The following is a 16,328-nucleotide window of genomic DNA, read 5'->3' on the forward strand; positions in this document are numbered from 1 at the left end:
CGCCGCGGGGCGGAAAGAAAGACGCCAGTCGATGTCCAGGCCAAGGTACCCCAGCGATTTACGCCAAGGAATCTGTGGTAGTGGTGGTGGAAACATTGATTGCCATATACAGAGGAGGGCAAACCCCTAGCTTGGCACAAGGCAACCCTTAATGGGGTGTGCTTACAGGGCAAAGGGCAGCCCTTGGAGGGCTATCCGCTTCAGGGCGTCGGTAATTATGCGGCGCTGGTCAGCAGCAGCGGAGCTGGCCAGGAGAGTCTCCCAGTATGACTCCGCCATGGTGGGGGATGGAGGGTGTGGGAAGACAGGACATGTGAGGAGGACATGAAGGAAGTCTCCCGGTTTCCCGCAGAGCTTAAAAGAAGAAAGGAATTGATCGGGGTAGCGGGCATGAAGGAGAATAAGGGTAGGAAGCAGTTCGGGTCAGGAGTCGGCGCCAGTGGGAGGCCTGGGTTAAGGTTAGGGAGGGAGCCGGCGGTGCGAAAGCGCGTCGGGTATCTCGGTAGTAGGCAAGAATATCTTTGACCGTAAGCAGACGCTCCCGGGATGGCGGAGCAGGTCCAACTCCGGCCTGGAAAGTGAAACCTCGGGCGAGGGAGTGGACCTTGAGCTGGCAGCTCAAGGCAGCTCAACTTGCAGCTTGAGATGGTGGCCATGGCGTAAGACGTTTTTTCCGCAAATCTAACCTAGGATAGTGCTGACTCCAGTGATATACAAATTGTGATTTTTGAAAATCAAAGTTGAGATCATTGAGTGCAATGTCTGAGTCTTATCGAGGGGGAAACCCCGATTAAAAGTTTCAGTACTGATCAGCCGCACGAATTAGTACTTCGAATTCTTTATTCCGAAAACAAGCAGAGACCGTTACCTATCGTTAATACATGAAACAGTAGCTCCTACAGAGACGAACTCAAAGGAAGAATGACGAGGGACAAGCGCTATATTTATATATTTTGAATTGCTAAGAAGCCCGCGAATATCAAAAAAAGCTATGGCATACGAAGAAAGCAACACCACCCACAATCAACCAAACCTTTTGAGATATGGCATCTCAGGGTTAAAAAGGCTCACAGATGTATCGCTAACATAATATTTTCATCTCTTTTTGTGTGAAGAGCTTCCAAAATTTTCTGCTATGTGTGATCGATGCGCCGCCTGTGGTGGAGGCCGACACCCGAACCGCGCTGTTTGCGAAGGAAAGGGAAATGAAAGTTGGTTTTAAGGAATGGAAATAACGCCTACATATCTCGGCGAACACGCGCGACCACGCCATAAGCGAAGGAAAATGATAATTGGTTTTAAAAAAAAGGAAATGACGCCTGCCTCACATTGCGTCAATTCTTTCCCCAAAAAAAACAATTTTTTTCAGTTTTGCTTTCTGAATTTATCTGCAGGGTTTACGCGTCGTTTGAAACCGGACTTCATTCCATATCCCTGCACACAACGAGCAATAATACAGGTGTAAATATTACCGAAGCTTTATTAAATATATGCTGTCTTGATTTAGCGCCTTAAACGTCGTTTGGAAGAAATCAAGATGTTTAACCAATAAAAACAAACGCGGCGTTTCCGACTCCAACGGCTTTGTGAGTGGTTCCTCGGCGTCTCTGAATGTATCGGTGGAGGAAGCGGTGCCTACGGCTGATGCGTCCAGTGATGCACCTCGCAAGCCGGCATTAAATGTGCCTGCTATGTCAGCCTCAGTCTCTCCAAGTGTACCTGCCGCTACGGAGGCCGAGCCCATTGCGCCCCTGCAGGTCTCTGATGCTGAGGACAGGCCGCTCTCGCAGCCTGCGCGGCAGCCCGCAGCCAGCGTTGCGGTTTTGAGCGATAACGCCAGCGTATCTGAGGCCGATGGTGACGAGAGCAGCTTGTCGTCCTCAGCTTCTTCAGTCAACCTCGTCATTGACGAGACTATCATCGTGCCTGGGCAGGAGCCGAGGCCGCCGTCGTCATCTCCTTCGTCATTGCAGTTTAGTGTCGGCACAAATATTTCGCCTGGGCAGGAGCCAAGGCCATCTCCTGACGTGGAATCTGTGCAGTCGCCGTCCTCTTCTGCATCGAGGATTAGCGCCAGCACTTCTAGTACTCTCTCTTCGGATGTTGAGATGGTCGCTTTGAGCTCCAGCTTAAAGCGTCCACATACGTCGACTACGGACTCGGACAACTCTTCTGGTCGGGCAAGGAGGCCTCGTGCCTCCTCTGGTCCGACTCTACGAAAAAAGTGAGATGGTTTGGCGCCGTTCGTAGCGCGCATTGTATTGCTTAGACATCACAACTCGTTGTTTTTTGTTTTTTTTCATTACCAAAATGGCTACACTTAACATCATCACGCTTAACGTGCAAGGGTTTCGCAATGTTATGAAGCAGACCGAGGTGGTCGCTTTCGCTCGTTCATCGGGCTGCGATATCCTCTGCCTGCAAGAAACTAATTTTTTTCGCCTCAGTGACGTGTTGGAATTTAAGCGTAGGTTTGGTATCGATGCTTTCTTTTCGTACGCTAGCACGCGTTCTAGCGGAGTTGGCGTTCTTGTTCTGAACCGAATACTTCTGCGAGACCATCATGTTACCTACGATGCGCTTGGACGCGTGCTGGCGTTCGACTGCACGTTTAACTCACTTCGTCTGAGACTTCTTTGCATCTACGCACCTGCGCATTCTAATTTGGTAAACTCATTTTATAAAAATCTTGATGTGTATTTTCTTGGAGGACGAAACGTTGTGATGTTGGGCGATTTCAACTGCGTGCTCGATACGGTTGCTGATGTGCAGGGCCCTGGCAGAGGCAGACCAAGCTGGAATGCGCGCGAGTTGCGCCGCCTAGTCAACCAGTTTCTGTTAACAGATGCTTATGAGCTCCTGCATGACGGCGTCTTTGTGTGGACTTGGCGTCGCGGATTGTCGTCCAGCAGGCTAGACAGGGCGAACGTACCGACGGGCCTTTCGAGGACAGTGGGTGCTGCTAATGTAATTACGCTGCCATCCTCACCAGTACACATATCAGACCATCGCCCCTTTCTTCTGTCGCTCAGGGTTCCGGCGGCTGCAGTGTCTCCTTTCAGACCATGGCGTTTGGATGTACGCATCCTTCACGATGCCAGCACGAGAGAAGGACTAACGCGGGCCTTGCGGTTTTCGGTTGTTGGGGCCGTGCCTGGTGACTGGGATCGTCTGAAGGAGCAGTGGCGTCACCATTGCGCCGCTTCTGGTCGAGCCCTTAGAGCTCGCGTCTCAGCTGAGGTTCGTGTTATGACGGCGAAGCTCCGTATAGCTCAGCGCACCCTGTCGCCATCGGCGCTTATGTGTGCATGGAAAGAGGAACTTTCAGAGCGTCTCCAGCGTCTTTTACGATCATCCTCTCTGACAGCGGCCGCATGGCGTTGTCGGCGCATTCCAACTTCTCATCCAGAGGTGCTTCGGTTTGCACGCCAGGAGCTGTTGTGCGCTCAAGGTGCCCCTGCTTTTACCTCTTCCGTCGGTGCTGTGGCCCAGCCAGTTGGCAGGAATTTCAGTGCGTTTTTCGTCCATTTCAGGGATATTGCTCAGTCGCACTTTTTGGTTCATCGCGATGACGTTTCCGCACACCCTTTTTTGCAGGCTTGCCGCAGGTTGCGGATGAACTTCATGATGGCCTTATGGCTCCGCCAACAACAGATGAAATCAAGGAGGCGTTAGATTCCATGAAACGAGGCTCAACGCCTGGGCCAGATGGTCTTCCGGTGGAGTTCTATTTACAATTCTGGCATATAGTAGGCCCCATTTTCATGGAAGTGTTAAAAATCTGTTTCACTCGGAATGTCCTTCCTAATTCATTTAAAAGAGGCCGCATCGTTCTGATCCCTAAAAAGTCTTCTTTCTCGACATGTCCGGCAGATTGGCGCCCTATCACCTTACTAAATACAGATTATAAAGTATTAGCAAAATTACTCGTCCGCCGTTTACGGGCTCTTCTCCCGTCCCTCATTTCCTGCCACCAGGTTTGCTCCATTCCGGGCCGTGAAATACATAGTTTATCTTCTGTAACGAGAGATATCCTAGAGTATACTATACGGCGGCGCGCACAGGGTCTTTTTGTTTCTCTAGATCAAGAGAAGGCATTCGACTTTCTAGAGCATGAGTATATTTACGGTACACTGGATGCTTTCGGTTTCCCACCTTCTTTAGTGCTACTTATTAAAGAGATGTACAGAGATATTTCAAGCACTCTGTTCCTCGATGGCTGGGAAAGTACCGCATTTGATGTTGGCCGCGGCGTCCGTCAAGGTTGTCCGCTCTCCCCTCATTTGTTTGTCTTAGCATTAGAGCCTTTCCTTTTGGCAGTCAATCACCATTCTCTCATTAGCGGTCTGGCATTGCCAGGCAGTGAGAGTGTACGCGTCACTGCTTATGCAGATGACATCACGCTATACTTAGCTGATGAACGCAGCCTGCTCGAAGTTTTAAACGTTTTTCGAGAGTACGCCTCCTTGTCGGGGGCTGCTCTTAATTATTCCAAGAGTCATTACTTTTTTGTAGGGTCACCTCAGAGACGTATAACGAGTACAATACCTTTGCAGTGGTGTGAGCAGATGCGCATTTTAGGAGTGACCTACGACTGTGCTGGAGTATGGGATGGTATGTGGTCTTCGGTCGTAGAGGGTATTACAGCTCGTGTGCAGAGGGCACAGACCTTTGACCTTCCTCTGCTTGAGAGGCGCTACCTGGTTCAGTCGGTCGTGCTGGGTGCCTTTTGGTACCTTTGCCACATTGTTAAACCACCCCTGCGCGTCATAAGGCGGGTGCAGACTACAGTTTTTTCTTTTTTTTGGTCAGGCGGAACCGAGCTTGTGCCTCGTGCTGTTCTTGGACAACCACGTGAGAGAGGTGGTTTTGCCTTCCCAACGTTGACCATCACGTCCTCACTGTTAGCATTGAAGTGCATGTTGCGTATCCTGCTGGGGGACGCGTCTCCGGCGCGAACCCTGGCGCGGTACTTTTTGGGCCCTTCCTTGCGCTTTTTGGATCCCTCGGCCCCAGTTAATCATGGTCCTCAATCAGAGAAGCCTACCGCTATATATACTACGGCAGTGGCCTTTTTCAGGCATGCAAGCGCAGTAGCACCTGACGTCAACATCCTTACAGACCGTGTCGTGAATATTATGGGCTCGCTGTTGTTGCCTGTTGTGCCGGCGGCTCGCCGCTCACCGATGCGCCTCGCCGCTCACCGATGCGCCGCGTTCAATGGGCGCGCATAACATCGACGCCTCTCCCAGACCATCTACGTGACTTTGTGTGGAAACTTGGTTGGGCAGTGCTGCCTACTTGTGATCGGCTGGAGCGGTGGGGCGTTTTACGCTCCAGTACCTGTCCGAATTACCCGCTTCCGGAATCTAATCGCCACGCTACAGTCACCTGCATGGTAGCACTTGTCTTTTGGCGCGCCGTTCATGCGGGATTCCGTGGGCAGGGCATTTCGAGCTTTGTCTCCCGCGGCCGCTTCCCCAGCGGCCGTTTTGCTCGCCTGTTAATTGTTGCAGGTCTTTTTAGTTTATGGTGCAATCGATGCACCGCGGTCGCTGGTGGCTTTCGACGCCGAGCTGTGTGGCCAATACTTGGCCGTCTTAGAAGGGAGCTGATCAGTTTCTTGTCAGAGGAGCTCTTTTTCTTGGGAGAGGAAGAGTTTCTCCGGCAGTGGTCATGCCCATTCATTTCTGTTACCAATGAACGTCTTGTTCTGGTGCTGGCGCTAGGGTCTTCTTCTTTATTCCCCTCCCCCCTTTTTTTTCCGTGTCAGATTTTTCCGGTATCACTCACTGTTAATAATCATGCCACGCCGCTTTAAATCGCACACAAGAAGTTCCTGTTAGTTATTCAAAGATGTTTTGGCACTCTAATTGGCTCGCCTTACATGCTGAGCGTCATGTCAACTTGTGAATGTCAAATGTATCCGGTAACCTTGGCATGTGTACATATGTAAATAAAATTTTTTCTAATCAAACAAATGCCCACCTCTCTGTGTGTCAGTATGGCTATCTATGGAAACCGCCTGTCGCTTGACCACACACGTAGCCAGGGAGATGGACTTTTTCGCTTTCGACCAGATTTAATCAGAGCTAAACCACCAGTAATTTTTGAAGCGAAAGCTTTACTGGCCGCAAGTTGACCAGTTTCGCGTGATTCCAGGAGAACCTTGGTGCGCATGCGTGAGGAGCAGTGACGCCACACGGCGCATTTAAATCTCTCCAGCTGCCTAGTCACAACTGCGCATGCGCCACTAGTAGCACCGAGCCACAGGTGTGCCGCCGCTGCGCAGCGCCACGCCTTTCCTCAAAATGCAATTTCAATTTTCTGTTCTCTCTCCCCTTTCCCTCTCTTTTTTACCCCTTCCTTTACGACGCGGTTCGGGTGTCCACCGAGATATGTGAGATGGATACTGTGCTTTGCGCAATTGCCGCGCCATCTTGCATGACCGTCACACAGCGTGGCTCGCCGCCGCCGTTTGGTATGACGTCACACCGCGTTCCTCGTCTTTGCTCTCGCCTCGGCTCTCTTCGCCAGCTGCGTCGCATGCCTGATAACAAGCCGAAGGAATGAAGAGAGCTCGCGTGCGCCGCAACCACAGCTGTGTCGTCTTTAATGCGACCACATAGCTACAGAACCAGACAAACCTGGACTTGCCATCAAGATTACCCAGGCTATCCATGCTATACCTTAGCTTTCGCTATGTATATCCTGGCACAGCCGAGCTAAGTCAGTGGCAATTGTTTTCTCTCTCTTGCTCCCTAGTCACTACTGCGCATGCGCCACTAGTAGCACCGATTTGCAGGTGTTCCGCCACTGCGTAGCCCCGCGCCTTTCTTCAAAATGCTACTCAATTTTCAGTTACCCACCACGGTGGCTCAATGGATATAGCGCTCGGCTACTAATTCGGAGGTCCCAGGTTCGGACCCGGCCGCGGCGGCTACGTTTTTATGGCAGCAAAACGCTCAGGCGCCCGTGTGCTGTGCGATGTCAGTGCACGTTAAAGATCCCCAGGTGGTCGAAATTATTCCTGAGCCCTCCATTATACGGCACCACTTTCGTCCTTTCTTTCAATCCTCCTTTATCTCTTTCCTTATGGCGCGGTTCAGGTGTCCAACAATATATGAGGCAGATAATAATATTAATAATAATATTAATTGGTTTTTGGAAGGAAATGGCGCAGTATCTGTCTCATATATCGTTGGACACCTGAACCGCGCCGTAAGGGAAGGGATAAAGGAGGAAGTTAAAGAAGAAAGGAAAAAGTAGGTGCCGTAGTGGAGGGCTCCGGAATAATTTCGACCACCTGGGGATCTTTAACGTGCACTGACATCGCACAGCACACAGGCGCCATAATTCTGGGCCATTTCCATTCCCCAAGAAATCAATAAATGTTTTCAGTTTTCTCTTTGCTCTTTCCCTCTCTCCTTTATCTCTTCCTTTACGGCGGGGCACATGTGTCCACCGAGATAAGTGAGACGGTTACTCTCTCATTTCCTTTCTTCCAAAAGCAAACAAAACAAGTAAGCCGACAGCATTCGTAGAGTTCATTGGCGTTTACAACTTTCCGAACACCGTTCATTTTCACGAATGGAAAGGCGCACAAGCGGCTCCGTGGGTCAGTGGAGACATCAACCTCGCTTTCGCTTTGTATATCCTGGATTAGCTGGGCTAATCCCCATTAATTTTTTTTCAACAAAGCTGTATACCTCTACTGTACAAGGAAATTTTCGTGTCGTCGTGAGCAAAAAACCCTAGGAGTAAAGTACATAATAGCATAGAATTCGTATATAATAATGATACTAAAGGAGTCATAATGTAAGAAAAATTAAGGAAACAAAATTATAAAAATAAATAAGAAAATTGGAGGACGCTTACGCTTCGCCTTTAAGAGTGGAACGTGATAGCGTGGCCGCGGTGCTGTCAGGGAGTCCACGAAACGCCACCACCTGTTCTGCGCGACGCCTTGCCCTTTGGACAATTTAAAGATACAAAATAACGGCTGTCACACATATCGGTGGCACCGGAACCGCGCCGCGAGGCAATAATAATTATAAATGATTTTTTTGGGGGGGAAAGGCAATGACGCAGTATCTGTCTCATATATCGTTGCACACCTGAACCGCGCCGTAAGGAAAGGAATAAAGGAGGGAGTGAAAGAAGAAAGGAGGAAAGAGTTGCCGTAGTGGGGGGCTCAAGAATAATTTCGACCACCTGGGGATCTTTAACGTGCACTGATATCGCACAGCACACGGGCGCCATAGCGATTTTCCTCCATAAAAACGCAGCCGCCACTGTCGGGTTCGAACCCAGAAACTCCGGATTTGTAGCCGAGCGCCCCAACCACTTTGCCACCGCGGCAATTAGTGCCGTTAGGTTTGGTTGGTTTTGGGGGAGAAAGGAAATGGCGCAATATCTGTCTCATATATCGTTGGACACCCGAACCGCGCCGTAAGGGAAAGGGATAAAGGAGGGAGTGAAAGTAGAAAGGAAGAAGAGGTGCCGTAGTAGAGGGCTCCGGAATAATTTCGACCACCTGGGGATCTTTAACGTGCACTGACATCGCACAGCCCACGGGCGTCTTAGCGGTTTTCCTCCATAAAAACGCAGCCGCCGCAGTCGGGTTCGAACCCAGGAACTCCGGATCAGTAGTCGAGCGCCCTAACCACTGAGCCACCGCGGCGGGTCGCCGTGAGGCAAGGAAAATAAAATGAAAAGTGATTTTAAGGAAAGGAAACGACGCCTGTCCCACATATCTTGATGGACGCCCAAAAAGCATCGTAAGAGGAAGAATATTTCCGGCGCACGGTGCCGACAATTACAACTACGTGTTCTACGAGACAATTACAACTACGAGCTGCTTCGAAAGGAAATTTGACTATCAGTCGAAGCCATCGTGTGAAGCGCGAACCGCATGATGTATGATAACGACGCCTACAAAGTTCCTACTCCCTGTTTGTATTTCCCGGTAAAGATAACGATCGCGTTTTCGTCTTGTAAGCAGAAATAGCCACGCTGACAATCAGATTGAAGAGAAGTTTATTTACCACGAGCCTGAAAGGGACTGGCGTCTCTCCCAAAAAGAAAGGCACAGAACGGCGACTAATGTCGTCCAACCTAAATTAATGACATGCTTTGGCGACTAGCATCACCCTACTTGCAAAAATGCACGTTGGCATAAAATGCACAAATACATAATCCATGAATGTCCAAGAGAGTTCAAAAGATGCTCCATACGCGCGGAGGGAAGCACGCGGGGCAATCACGCACAACACACCGCTCACAATCGCCGCACACAAAGATCGCACGGCACACTCAGTATGGCAGGAGCTGCACGGTGACGCGGCCCCTGCTTGTATTGATGAACCGGGTGCTCCATCGGCGCAGGAATTCTTCCTCGTCAAGGGTGACCCAGTCTAAGCACGCCTGTTCGAACAGGCGCGCTCTCACCCTCAGCAACAATGGGAACATGGCCCGCTGGGGTCGACCCTGCAAGGAAGCCACGCCTCTCTGCCGCCAGAAAACAGACAACCACACACAGCAGAAGCTGCACAAACGACTCACGTGGCCTGGTGCGGTAGTTCAAGGTGACAAAAAACATACGCGACATGAGCCGCCAAAACGTTCTAGCAACCACGCACTCAAACATGGCAGGCTGTAGGGTTTCAGTGTAGCCACACTGAGGACACCGCGGAGAAGGGGCGATGCCCCGCGCTGCGACACGGACTCCCGTGGGCAAGACCCTCCAGCCCCGCAGCCAGCCGAAGTCACGAACGTCTGGTGGAAGAGTGCTAGACGTCAAATCGCGCCACCGCGCCCGCCTGCTCCCTTCGAGCTGTTCTGGTGCAGCCTCCTGGATAGCGAGGAGCTCGCAAACACGGGAGGCCTGTGTCTTAGTCACGTCGACCTCGGGCAGAGCGGCTGTGAGAGACTCGGCCGCCCGACAACATACCTAAAGAACCTCGGCTGCTGTTCGGCTGAAGGACCTGTTACTTGACCAAAAAATAGGCGCCACGACGTCCCAAGGAGGTAGGCGAGAAGTCCCCTCCACGGGTAGTCGGTGGCGTTGACCAGGTCGCGGATGCCTCGGACAGCTAGAACACTGCACATAGTGCATAAATCGGGCAAGCTGAACCCGCACATGCGCGTGGGAAGGCGGAGGAGCGCGCGAGCGACGGTCTCCGTCTTTCCCGCCCAGAAAAAAGCGCCACAAAGTGTGGCCAAACGACGCGTGAATGTGCCCGGCGGACAGGCGACGCGAGCTGCGACAGACAGCGACAAGCGAAAACGCGCTGCCACTGCTAGACGTCGCTCTGCGGTCGTTCTTAACTGCGACCACTACTCGCGAGCTACCTCTCCTGAGCACAGGAACACGACGCCAAGAGCGTTAACCGCCGAGACCCACTCTACGTCGCCCAGCAGGTCTGACGTAAAAGCACCAAAGCGCAGAGCTTTGCACTTGCCCCTGTTAAGCTGGGTGCCGGGCAGCTCGCTGTACCACGCAAAAAGCCGTAATAACGCTGCATAGCTGTCGTCCCGCAAAAACAGGGACACGTCGTCAGCGTACGTGGACACTTCCACCTGACCTTGGCCAGGCAAAGGGAACCCGCGCACCGATGGACATTCCGCTACGCGGCGCAGCAGTGGGTCTAAACACAACACGAATAGCATAAGTCACATGGGACAACCCTGTCGTATGCCGCGCTCGATATTGAAGCGGTCGCTCAACGAGCCGTTAAAAAGCAGCCTAGCTGTAAGGCCAGAATACAGCCGCGCTAACCGCACCTTGAACTCGGGCGGAAAGCCGAAAGCCCCTAGAACTCCAAAAAGGTAGCGGTCCTCGACTCGGTCGAAGGCTTTAGCCTGATAAAGTGAGACGAAACGACCCGGTATTCCCGTTCTCGAGGTGAACGTGATCAAGTCGCGCGTTAGTGCGAGAGACGAGAACACCAATCGTCCGGGCACACTGCATGTCTGTGCAGGGCTTATGAGCTCCGCTAAAACCGTACTCAACCTTGTAGCCAGCAGTGACGCCACAATCATGTAATCTGCATTAAGCAGTGTGATCGAGCGCCACGCCTGCGGGTCAGATGGGCACCCGCCAGGCTTAAGGATGAGCACAATACGGCCATCTCTCAAGGACTTCGGCCTCTCGCCGGCCCTGACGAAGGCGTTCACCATCTGGAGAAGGTGTTCCTCCAGGACGGTGTAACACCTCGCATAAAATCTGATGGAAATGCCGTCAGGGCCTGGAGCTGAGGCAGCGTTCATGCCTTTAACTGTGGCAAAGAATTATTAGCTAACCGGAGCGCTGAGCTGTGTGCCTGCAGAAATCAGGCAATCGAAATGCCAACGGAACCACCCGCACTTTACTCTGCCTCAAGAAGGTATCAAAATGAGCGCATGTGGTTGCCGCAGCCATGCTGGTCAAGGTCTTTAAGCATTTCTAGAAAAAAAGAGAATAACCAGTTTCGCAAGCATAGACGCTGTGCTAATCTTGCTGCATTAAATTGCTAATCTTATTTTGAAGGTTACCTACGATTAAAGCGTGAATGAACATCGCTGTTATTTTTGTCATTAGCACTTGTTTCACCAGAATAGTGGTGGTGGTAGTGGTTTTTTTAAATAATAGTAAAAAGGAAGGAAAAGATTTTTGCTAGCCCCGGCATCTGCCATCGATACTGAAGCACCTGAGCGGAGGTAGCGGAAATTAAGGATAGCAGGCAGAATGGAGAAATTAAATGAAAGATTTGAGGGGACAGGAAGTGAAGATAGGAGAAGTAATACAAACTATTTACACAATAAGAAATATGTCCAGGTTGTGCGCGTGATTAGTTCTTTTTACAGGAATTAAAACACGCGCACAGCTCTCTGTTGGATACAACTGGAGTGTATGTCCTGTTATTAATCGTTTAAGGTAGAACTCGCGGAGCGTTCGGTTACTGCGTGTAACTACGTGACGGAGAACAGACGGGACGTCAAGCCCGTGTGTTAGAGGAATGCACAGAGGCTCACCAAAGTTCGCTCATGAGTGCGCGCTGCCGTCCGGGCACAATAGCGTCTTGATAGAGTCTGAAAGTATGCCCTGCAACCTATAGGCCGCAAGCATATCGCGACGAGAATCGGCGAACGCGGCACAGTGACGGAGAAGTTATTCTAGTGTTTCCACTGCACCGCATTCGTCACACATATCACTCGTCGCGATTACGTGACGCTTCCGTCGTTCCCCGGACCACAAGTAGCCAATGCGCGCGCGGCGTATCATTACTCTTCGCTACCGTGTAAGTGCGCGACAGCCAGTGATGGTGGTGGTGGTGAAAAACTATATAAAGTAGAGCAAGCCTTAATTGTTACATCCTAGTGATAGGATTGCTCTTGGATACGTGTCGTGGCGGGAAGGTGATGCTTCTCAGCGACTTCCAAAGCCCAGTCCACTAGCTGCCGTTGGGCGGCCGGGTCAGAACTGGACACCGCACCCTCCCATCGCTCGAGGTCTGTGAGTTGCCAATCCGCTGGTGGAAGGAGCTCAGAGCAAGAATAAAGAATGCGTGCAAAATCCGCTTTCGGAGCGCCGCGGAGTGTGCATACTGGTGTGAACACTCCCGGGTGAACCAGGGCTAAGTGGGCTGGGGAGAGGAAGGTGCGGGATTGTAGCTGTCGCCACGTCGCCTACTGCAATTTAGTTAGAGACTTGTGCGGAGGGGCATACGTTAGCCGTTGCTCACGGTAGTGTAGAGTGATCTCGTGATACGCGACCATTCGATTTCGAGCGTCTCCCCAGGCGTCGGCGCCTCCTGCTCGCCTGACGAAACCTCGAGCTAAAAGAATGAGCCGCCTCGTTACCTGGGTGGCCGGCGTAGGCCGGGACCCAGAGAAGCTGAAAAGGTCATGTAGGCGCGGGAGACCGGCTTAGAAGCCGGAAAGCGGGTTCGGAGATGCGGCCTTTCGCAAAGTTACGGACAGCGGCCTTTGAGTCGCTGAAAATGTGGGTCGCCGATGTGGTAGCGATGGCTAAGGCTATTACTGCCTCTACCGCTTCCGCAGGAGTCGAGGCAATGACAGCCGGTGATACTGTCTATGCGCTCACCTCCTGTGATACGTGGGTCGGGATGCTGCTTTCGGAGATGGTCGTGGATGGCCGCACGCACGCCCTCTAGCGCAAGGGGCAGATCGCTGGCAGGCAGCTCATGTGCAGAGGTCGCGAGGTCTTCAGCTTCTTCGTTGCCGGCGATGGCGCAGTGACCGGGCATACACTGTGCACGCACGGCAAAACCTCTCTACGCGAGGCGCTGGATGCGCGAGCGAATTTCCCGCACTAGTGGGGTACCGCGGCCGTTAGATTGCAGGCGCCTGAGGGCGCGCACAGCAGAGCACTCCTGGGCGGCGGAGGACCGAGGGTGAGCAGAAGGTGCAGACCGAGCCGGATCTCCATCAACTCCGCCGTCGTGGAGGAGCCCAGGAAGGTTGCATGTTCCTGGCTGTGCACTCGCAGGGCGGGAATGGTACCCGCCGCTACAAGGGAGCAGCTGTCGCGCGGCACAGCGCCGTCGGTGTACACGAGGAGATGGTACTGGAACTCCTCATATATGACGGCTCTGGCCACCTGCTGCACAGCACATAGGGGTGTGCTCCGCTTTCCCGCAACGCGGACAATCTCTCGCTGTACCTTCGAGGCAGCAGGCTAGGGCGCGCAGGACCCGTAGGGGTAGGCCTTGTGTCAATTGCTCATTCTCGAGCAGCGCCGCGCCCATTCGTGAGCGCGGGTGGGAGCGCATACGCTGCAGCAGCGAGCCGCCATCCGGTGCGCGGTGAAGCCAGTCGATATGATTCAGTGACCTGCGCGCTACTTGGAGCTCAAGTGGCCACGCACCGGCCTCGTCCAACGTTGTGGCGCACTGAGAGTTTTGGGCAGGCCTAGGCACATGTGCAGGGACTTGCGGTGCTGGAGCTCGAGTTTCTTCCAGCATGCTTTTGCATCGTGACGAACAGTAGCGCATAGAGCACCGCCCTCTAAGATGCGGCATTGTATTGCCGCACCGCGCCTTGCTGGGAGAGGCCCTGGCCTCGAGCGGTGAGCTTGTGCACGGCGGCGGTGATCCTCTTCATCTGCAGACAGGCCTTGGTCACCGCGGGGCGGAAGGAAAGGCGCCAGTCCATGTCCAGGCCAAGGTACCGCACCGATTTACGCCAAGGAATCGGTGGTGGTGGTGGTGGAAACATTGATTGCCAAATACAGAGGAGGGCAAACCCCTAACTTGGCACAAGGCAACCCTTAGGGGGCTGTCCTTACAGGGCAAAGGACAGCCCTTGGAGGGCTATCCGCTTCAGGGCGTCGGTAATTATGCGGCGCTGGTCAGCAGCAGCGGAGCTCGCCAGGAGAGTCTCCCAGTATGAATCCGCCGTGGTGGGGGATGGAGGGTGTAGGAAGGCGGGACATGTGAGGAGGACATCTCCCGGTTTCCCGCATAGCTTAAAAGAAGAAAGTAATTGATCGGGGTAGCGGGTATGAAGGTGAATAGGGTAGGGAGCAGTTCGGGTCAGGACTCGGCACCAGTGGGAAGCCTGGGTTAAGGTTATGGAGAGAGCCGGCGGTGCGTAAACGCGTCAGGTATCTCGGTAGTAGGCAAGAATATCTTTGAACGTAAGCAGACGCTCCAGGGATGGCGGAGGAGGTCCAACTCCGGCCCGTAAAGTGAGACCTTGGGCAAGGGAGTGGACCTCCTCGTTACCAGGGAGGCCTGCGTGTGCGGGGGTCCAGGTAAGGGTTACGGGGTGTGTGGGGTGTCATAAGCGTTGAAGCCGAGCCGCGGTGCGGGATATCAGGCCTTTGGCGAAATTGGATAGGGCGGATTTTGACAATATAGAAACAAAGAATAACTGCCCAAAAAGGGCGGGACAAGAGAGAAGAATCACACGAGACAAGCGCAATGTTCTCTCTCGTCCCGTCCTTTTTGCGCAGTTATTCTTTGTTTCCGTAATGTCGTACCAACTAGCTCCTCACGGCGCTCTTGCGGATTTGGAGTCGGAGATAATTTTGATGGCAGAGGTGGAGGCGAGAGCGAGTGCTATGGCCGCTTCCTTTGCAATTTCTGATGAGTCTGTAGGGATGGATCCTGGTGCGATTAGTCGGGCCTGAGAATTAGCGACGGCGAGAACCATGCGGCAGCCCGACGAGTACGCTGCCGCGTCAATGTAGGCTACCTCGGGACTGTTGGCGTAGACCTTGTGCAGGGCTTTGGCGCGGGCTGTCCTGCGTTCTCCGTCGTGCTCGGGGTGCATGTTCTTAGGGATTGGAAGGATGATGAAATTGGAGCGTAGGTCTGGAGGTAGGGGAACCCCCTCGGTAGGATGGGTGATCGGGGTGATTCCTAGCTGACAGAGAAGAGTGCGGCTATCCGCGGTAATCGACAGGCGCGTCAGGTATGCTGTTAGGGTGGCTTCTGCCAGCTCCTCAAACATGTTGTGGGTACCGACGTTGAGGAGCCGGGTAGTAGAGGTGCTGGAGGGTAGGTGGAGGGCAACCTTCGTGCAGCTCCTGAGGAGCGCGTTGATGCGATGCCGCTCCTGCTTTAGGGGAAGGTAGGGGTATGAGTACGCCTTGCGGCTTGTGATGTAAGCTTGTGTGAGGCGGAGAGTGTTCCGCTCTCGCAGACCCGCGCACCGGTTCGCCACGCGCCGAACGGGACGGTTGGCTTGCTGGGCTTGTGTCTGGAGAGTTTGGATGGCGTTGCCATGCGCGCCGTGGGAGTGAACGACGAGGCCAAGGATGCGAATCTTGGAGACCAAGGAAATGGGGTGGTTTCCTAGAGTGAGTGAGATGGGAGGGTTGGCGGGGTCGTGCGACCTGGGGCAGTAGAAGAGTTCTGATTTAAAAGAGGAGCAGGCTAGGGCGCGCGCGCGAGCGTATGAGTCGATGAAGTTGAGGCCGACTGTAGGTTTTGTTCCATGTCGGCATCACTGCCTCGATTAGCCCAGATAGTGATGTCGTCAGCATAGAGCCTGAAATGTATGTCGGGTATTTGGGCGAGTTGGTGGGGGAGTTGGAGAAGGGCTATATTAAAGAGGATAGGAGACAGTACAGCACCCTGAGGGGTTCCCCGTGCTCCCAGTGAGACACCGGACAGCCGGTGGTCGCCCATGGTGAGTGTGTCTGTTAGTTCGAAGAGGAAATCGCGGACGTAATTGTACATCCGCGGGCCCAGGCCTAGGGCATGGAGGCCCTCTAGGATGGCTGCGTGGGTAACGTTATCGAAAGCTTTTTGTTAGGTCGACGCCGAGGATAGCCTTGGTTTCGCCCGCTGGGGAGTCAAGGATGTGTTGCTTGAGCT

Source organism: Amblyomma americanum, chromosome 3, assembly GCF_052857255.1.
Source record: "Amblyomma americanum isolate KBUSLIRL-KWMA chromosome 3, ASM5285725v1, whole genome shotgun sequence".
NCBI lineage: Eukaryota > Metazoa > Arthropoda > Arachnida > Ixodida > Ixodidae > Amblyomma > Amblyomma americanum.